Raw genomic sequence first — 8109 nt, forward strand, 5'->3', positions numbered from 1 at the left:
CGATACTATTTTCGAATCTACACGAAGGGTCACTTTTACCAAACGCTAAATGTATTTAAATCAAATATTAAATACATTTTTTACTAACTGACAGACGTATGACAGGCTACTTAATACGTTTAGCGTTTGGTGAAATTCCACCTAGCATATGGAAAAAAACAAATGTCACTTTTGGAACTAATTTTGCCTTACATTTTGACAGTGACAGTTGACGATACGCAACGTTAACGGAGGATCTAAACTTGTGCTCACGACTCTGAATGTTTGTATTAGACAGTGACAGCAACAATTTTATTCGTCAGATAGCGTTTATCTAACCATTGAAAAATCAGCCCTAAGTTAATTAAAACTAGGAATGTGGTGTGAATTTGGTATTACACAATTGAACAATTTAATTTGAAATTTCGCCAACGCATATCATGTACGGATAGAAGTCAATTAACAAATGTGTAAAAACCAATTGTTTTATATTTATTTAAACAAAAAACCGTGAAATAACCTGAACCATAACGCCGACAATGGAATCCAATTTGCCAACAATTAAACTTATCTCTTTGTAATCGGGAATTCAATTGTTTCGTAAAAACCGGCCATGTTTTACATAAAAATACGTACGGGGATTAACTTCATACTGTATTTGAAATGTGTTCATGGGCATATACAGGGTGTCCCAAAAGTCAACGTCATGCCTTGGAGGTATGATAGGCCAGCTTAGGAATATTATAAACTAGCTGTTCCCGCGCGCTTCGCTTCGCCTTAAAAAGTTTTCCCGTGGGAATTCCGGGATAAAGAGTAGCCTATGTTCTTTCCCAGGGTCTAGACCGTATATATACCAAATTTCATTCAAATCCGTTCAGTAGTTTTGGCGTGAAAGAGTAACAGACAGACAGACAGACAGACAGACACAGTTACTTTCACATTTATAATATTAGTTAGGATAGGGTGTGGCAAAAGGGGCAGGTATAGTCAGCCAAATAATTATATGTGCGTATTTATTAAATACTTTGTGAAATTCGTTAATTAAATCCAAAACTACGAACTCTTGTGACCATTATGGACATTATTTGTCACAATATTTTCCAAAACTGTTCAAAATATAATATAAAATCAAATACCCATCATTTATATCCTGTACTCATGCTTTTAATATTGTACCATAATGATAAATCAACAATGCTGGATCGTATTTTTCCTACGTAAATGTACATTTGGCAAATCTAGGTTGCTGACTTTGATATTTTTATGCAACAAATTAAAAGCAAACTTATAATTTTTCCATTAGTCTGCGAGCTACTCCAATATAAATAATATTATGCCTACACAAAAATGTAGGTACCCATGTACAACTTTAAAATAAATAAAATAACACTGTAGGTAATTGAAATACCAATAGTCAATCCTTCTGATTTTATGGTGATATACCTCCTCATCCGCCTGCATAAAATGAGTCTGTTAAAATACCTAATATCTTTTTGTTTTTGGTATTTTTTCTTGTATTAGTTTTCTTGTCCTGTCCCATTTAATATAAATAATCTTAATTAATTATAACGATATATGTGTAAAAGTACTTATACTAAACTATCTATATATTTTACAAATAAAAAAGATAATAATATATAAAAAAATAAAAAACCGACTTCAAAAAACCACTTTATAGTTTTTAGTTTATTTGCAATAATTTTTAATCAAAAGTAAGATGCAAATGATACCAAAAAGTCCTACTAATCAATACGAATCATTCAAGCCTAAACACGAGGTAGTTGCCATATACCGTTGAGGAGTTCCCTTGACTGCCTTCCGTTTCCATCATCAGATCAGCTCAAGGTCACCATCATATTTTATTGTTATATAAGAACTATATTTACGTTCTTAATTTCATTAGAATCGGTTAATATGTGTCCAAAATGGAAATTCATACCCAGTTTTTACCCCTTTACCCACCCTTAGGGGTGAGATAAAATTCTGAAAAAAAAATGGGACCACCTGGAAGCTCAACCCAATACAACAAAAAAAGAATTTTCAAAATCGGTTCATAAACGGCGGAGTTATCGGTGAACATACATAAAAAAAAAATATAAAAAAAAAATATCCCGACGAATTGAGAACCTCCTCCTTTTTTTGAAGTCGGTTAAAAATACTTATAATAACATCCTGGCCTGGAAATATTCTACCCTTAATAAACAGGAGTTTATCAAAGGTAGAATATTTCTTTTAGTTCGCTGCCGTCGCCCGGGATGGTTCCGAGGAGGCTGGCAGCGTTCCCTCTCTGTAGAGCCAGGCTGATGCGCTGGCTGAGATAGCTGCCAGCCCGCCGGTCCCTTGATACCTCGACCAGGCGCGACGAAAGTTCTTTTACTAATCGTCGCGCTTCGGGTCCCCACGGCCCCAGGGTCTCAACCCCAAACGGCACAAATATGTAGCTGTCAGACAGACCGTTGTTTTTGCGCCGTTTTCTGCAGCAGCCGCCGCCGTGCCCGCCGCCACGGCACTACCCTGGATGTGGGAGGGGGCCACTGTGTCGGTGCAGGTGGCGTCCCAGACTAGGCATTTCCCGTACTTCCAGGGCATTACGGTCATACCGTCGGGCCTCTTCCCGTCGTCTCTCGCCAGGCCGGTTGGCTCCAGAATGGCGGGGATTCCGGCGCTCGCAAAGGCCCGACGTATGAAGGTGTCTGTACCCTGTCCCATTATGTTGTCTTTTTATATTATTTAGCATTAGCCAGGTATTTAAATATTGTAAAACCAACAAAAACATAAACTAAATATCCGCGACGGACATAAAAACACTCTAAAAGGTAAATATCTACTAGGAAACTCCTATGTTTCACTGATAAGTCTTATAACACCCTTATTTCCAGATGGGTTTTAAAAACAGTCTATATTTCATAACGGTAACGCTGAAATATTCATAACGACAAGTGAGTTAACTTGGTTAGAATAAACGCGTTTCACTCTCCGGGGATTCCCCTCTTTCCACGTCACAGGGGGGTCACTCTATACTGACGGAAAACGAACGAACGAGAGCTGTCGAGCAATCTGCATGTGTATATAGTGCTATAAACTTATCTGTTCCGGTGACTGCGAACTAAATTGATCGATATCTCATAACTTACCAATGAATTTATACATTCATATAGATTAGATGAGTTTATTAAAACAGCAAGGGTGAATTACCACTACAGGCTATCTTAAAATCTTATAGAATCAAGAAATATTAGACATTTACGTGAGCTCTCACCGGAACAGATAAGTTAGTGGCACTATAAAGGTAATTACAGACTACAACATTGACTTGTAACAGATCAACGAGCCGCTCTCTGTTATGTTCTACTGTATCATCCTTTTACGAACTTTTTATCATGCATTTGCCCGTATTGTACCATTCAAGACGGCTGAATGGCGTAGTGGTTAGTGACCCTGACTGCTATGCCGAAGGTCCCGGGTTCGATTCCCGCCTAGGGCAGATATTTGTTTAAGACAGATATTTGTACCCGGGTCTTGGGTGTTGACTGTTGATATGTATATTTAGTATGTATCTATATATATATTTGTGTAGACATCAGACATCAGCCGACACCCATAACACAGGTTCTGCCTAGCTTGGGGTCGGATGGCCGTGTGTGAGATGTCCCCACATTTTTATTTATTTATTCGTAAGAATGTTACATTACACAGAAATGCTCGTCAAAATGTTGTAGTCTATACTCACCATAATACTAATAATACTATAGCTCGCGCAGCAGCGCTTCTATATATAGCTTTTCCTAAAATATCCTTCCATCCTAAGTTTGTCTTGAAAAAATCGCTTTAAGTTATAAGACCGCCATTTTTGTACATATTTGTAAGTATTTAAGTTATGTAAGTTTCTTTTATGTGTGTGTACAAATAAAGAAAATTCTATCTATCTATCTATCTTTTCGTTTTTCATCATGTAGAGTGCCCCTCCAGTTGCTCTATCCACGTTACAGCGGTAAAATAGCGGCGTACCTTCTGCCACGCAGATATTTGACCCCTTGATCAGGGTTTGTGACAAATAAGGTCATCTTAGATAGGTTCTTTTAAGATATATAAATACATAATCTGATTCTAATATGGTGGCTCTGTGGCAAAAGAGCCCACCAAAATTTTAGTATCATCATAATATTCGTTTTTTTTTAAGAGGTAGAATCATTTATTTGTGAAAAAAATTCACATTAATGCTTGCAAGCTTTTATAAAAAAAATAGGTTAAAACTAAAATAAATACGGGGTTAATCCCGGGCCGTCTCGGCTAGTTACAAGGGCGATATTTCACCGCACTTTTGCAAGACTTAAAGTAAATTTTCCGCAACATTTACTTGGCCCAGTGGCCCTCTGTGTGTTTTATTGCAACAACATCCCGCAAGCGATAAAGTGTTCTACAGATATATTACTTGTGTACCTATATTAGGTGCTTTGTTTACTAAAAGCTAGAAAAACTACAAGATTCTTTTTGGGGTAGGGATTTCCTTCACTTAATAATTTATTTAATCTTTCTTTTACTTACATAGCAATTGAAATATTAAATTTTATTTAAATATAACAGACTAGCTCTGTTTGAAATGTTTCCAGAAATTGTTCATAACTCGCTCGGCGGAGCGGTATCATCCGACTCAGGAGTGTCCGCTCGTGCGAACATCACACCTGCCGCCGACCTTACTCGGGAATACTGAGAGAACACCTGAAGAGATATGAAATGTGTAAGTACTTACGGCAACTTAAAACATGTGAGAAATTTCAATAAGCTAAGGTTAAAACTTGTAACGATCTACTTTGTTAGTTTGTTTCGAGTTTTACAATGGTTGCCTGTAAGAGATCGTTCGCTTATCGCTAAGTCCAAGGTTTTTAGTGTTTAAGTAAGTACATTTTTTGTAAGTCTAATTTATGTAATGTACTACGTCATGCCTTGGAAGTTGGAAGGCTGATAGGCCAGCTCAGGAGTACAATATTCTGGTCACTCCATCATCATCATCAACATCACGACCCATCACGTCCCCACTGCTGGGGCACGGGTCTCCTTCCAATGAAGGAAGGCTTTAGGTCACTCCATATACCTACAAAGTATTTCTGGGATTTCCCTCCCCCTCCATACCAGCTTTATAGTCTGGGAAGTGGTCAACACAGTTTATGCTCGATAAACTAAGAACACGCATAATAAATTAAGATATTTATGTAAGTTGCTGTTACGATAAAGTAATCCTTTGTATTAATTTCATAGAGTTAAAGTTTAGGTATTAACAGTAGTAACGATACTTACAGTAAATACTTACACTAATAATTAAATAAACTATAATTTTGGTCTTTGCTGAGCGCATCAATCGGTCTTAATTTTAAATAATCCAAGTTTGAATCAAGCCACAGTGGCTGTTTGGTCGAAATACCTGAAATTTACAAAAAAAAAATGGATGAGTCTTTGTACTAAAAGTTCAATAAATTATTATACTAGATACATGATTTACAGTGACGGAAAACATCTTGAGGAAAATTGCATATCTGGATGTGTGAACGCAGTGGACCAGCATGGTTGAAAATGGTCCAAGCTTACGAAGGTCTTAAGGGAATATGCAAAATGCAGTTTAATCAGCTTTTAAGTGATTTGTAAGTGTAATTGTTAACTCACTTTGAATATACAGAACCAGGGCAGTGAACATCACTGATACAGCAGCGATCCCCAACATGTTCACTATGAGCAAGATGTACACGCGCCGAAACATCGCTTTTCTATGTCTGTAATTGTACATTAGAATTGTAGTGAAAGCCATAAGTATATTATTGTATTGTATACAATTACTAAAACTATTTGTACAAATAATACATTGTATAAAAGGTCCGAAGAACTCATTGATACGGAATTTGAACCCGTATCTCAGGCTTGAGAAGCGTCTCTTACTGAGGTACCACTGGTCCAAGTTCATCTATGCAGATTATTGCAGATATATAATAATATAATGTACAATGTAGGTACATAAGGGCCAGTGTATTTTTTGGTCCAAACATGACTACGGATATAACATTAAAAATGGATTATTGAAAACCGCGATTATATTTTATGTTTGTACCTTGTTTCCTCTGGCGATTCCATTTTGTTTAGGTAACTCACTTTTATAACCAAGCAAGTTAGTAACTTTTAACTTAAAATCAACTTCATCTTTTATTTTGTCTTTTTCAGGTCTTTTTATCTTCTTGTTATAAATTTATGGATTTGATACAGAATATCTCACAGAATATTGAGTTTATGATTTTATTGAGAAAAATTACAAAATCATCCTAAGAATATCGAGTATTCTTTAAAGGTCATAGCTCATTAGAGCCACCTAGCACCCACCCCACACCGCCTCGTCACACGTCGTCCACTCGTTGTCGACAGGTGGTCCACGGGTGGTCAACCTGTGGACCCCGCGCTAGCCGGTGGTGGACGCCGCGTGATCTACGGCTAGAGGACGGTCAGTCCAAGATTTTTCCTGTAATCTGTTAACAATTGACGTACCGTCACGGGAACCACTCGCGGGCGGCGCGCTTTCAACGCAAATAAAAATAATATATCTTTATTTCAGGTGTAAAAAGCCCATATCAAGCGTGCGAGTATCATGTTTCAGTTGTCCACCCGCCGTCCGTGCGTGGAGGGCGTGCGTAGTTGATGTACTGAGCGTTTACCCATACAATTTCATACAAAGAATACTAACCGCCCGAGGCGAGGCGGTGCGGAGTTGGAGTTGGGTGGCTCTAATGAGCTATGACTTTAATATTACCTATCTGGAATTTTCAAAATATTATCAGCTATCAATATTATCAGCAATCATAGACTATGACAGTTAAATAATGTGGCTATCTTGAGATATCTTGGTTCTACTTTACTTACCACATTTTAGGTAACCAATCGCAGTCTTTAGAATAAGTACATTAGAAAAGAATACTTATGACTTTATTGGTCACTCCTACCTGGTATTACTTTTATTTTCCTGCATGATATGTATCGGACATACGACATATCAATGGATGGCATCGAAAACGATAAAATTTACAGACTGCTGCGCTAGTTAAGGGTGACAATGGGGCTGAATCTAAAATAACTTTATTTTTATTTTAGCACAGCTTTTACCATGGGAATCATAAAGTACTGAAACGAATTTGTAAGGATTTTTTTTAAATGTTAATTTTTATTGGTGATTATAGTAGGTATTCTATAGCAAACATCATTACATCATCATCATAGCAATCATCATTCGTAAAACAAATATTGTTAACTGTTATTTCAACTACCTACAATTCATCGCTTTTTGTTCAATATGTTCCAAACATACACATACACCATACACAGTCTCTCATTGTTTAAATTTATTTCTCTAAAAAATAAAATAAAAAGTTTTTATAATTTCTCATTTTAATCAAGTCCCATCAGCCCCCAACCGCATGGTCACCCTACTTTAAACTGATTCACGTATGCAAATTGTTCATCAGCTATTCAATGTTTGGACATTCGTTATGCGGCGGCCGGACTGTCTTCTGTAAACGGAATGCGTGATGGTCACCCTGTTACATCGTTTACACGTGGCGACACGGTGTGTAACGCAGGGAATTTACTGTGTAAAATTTATAATGTAAGTAAATGAATTTGATCCTAGTAATACACGGTGTTGTAAAACGTGTGACTCAGGGGGTCATTCTGAACAACTTTTGTTTTACAAGATTTGGAAACAAAAAATCGTCTTCCGTAATAAACAAGTCACGTGACCAACAAAGTTTCTATGGGAAAGGATTTTTTTCCGTGAATTTTCAAAATCGTTGAACTAAAGTTGTTCACAATGACCCCTTGTTACGCCCTTTCGGCTTAGTGTACCCTTTTGGCAACACCCTGTTATACAGCATGCTATATTCCACGTCGCGCGTAATGCTAGGGCCTGGGGTCCACCAACCCACACTAGGCCAGCGTGGTGGACTAGGCCTAAACACTTCCTTCATTGGGAGGAGGCCCGTGCCCCAGCAGTAGGATCGTAATGGGGCGTGTCGTGATGATGCTGTTTTCACCCTTATTGAAGATGTAAATCACAATTAATAGGCTGTATGTTTTTTTTTTATAAATATGTACGGATTC

At 37.4% G+C, this 8109-nt stretch overlaps 1 long non-coding RNA gene across 1 annotated transcript; it reads right to left on the minus strand.

Annotated features, from left to right (window-relative positions):
- Nucleotides 1–4464: 4464 nt before the first annotated feature.
- LOC125491000 lies at nucleotides 4465–6130 on the minus strand. Its single transcript, XR_007268045.1, has 4 exons — nucleotides 6077–6130; nucleotides 5638–5744; nucleotides 5288–5398; nucleotides 4465–4698 (listed from the first exon to the last, which is right to left on the minus strand). It is a non-coding gene; the product is annotated as an uncharacterized LOC125491000 (long non-coding RNA).
- Between the last annotated feature and the right edge of the window lie 1979 nt (nucleotides 6131–8109).

Source organism: Plutella xylostella, chromosome 4, assembly GCF_932276165.1.
Source record: "Plutella xylostella chromosome 4, ilPluXylo3.1, whole genome shotgun sequence".
In the NCBI taxonomy this organism is placed as follows: Eukaryota; Metazoa; Arthropoda; class Insecta; order Lepidoptera; family Plutellidae; genus Plutella; species Plutella xylostella.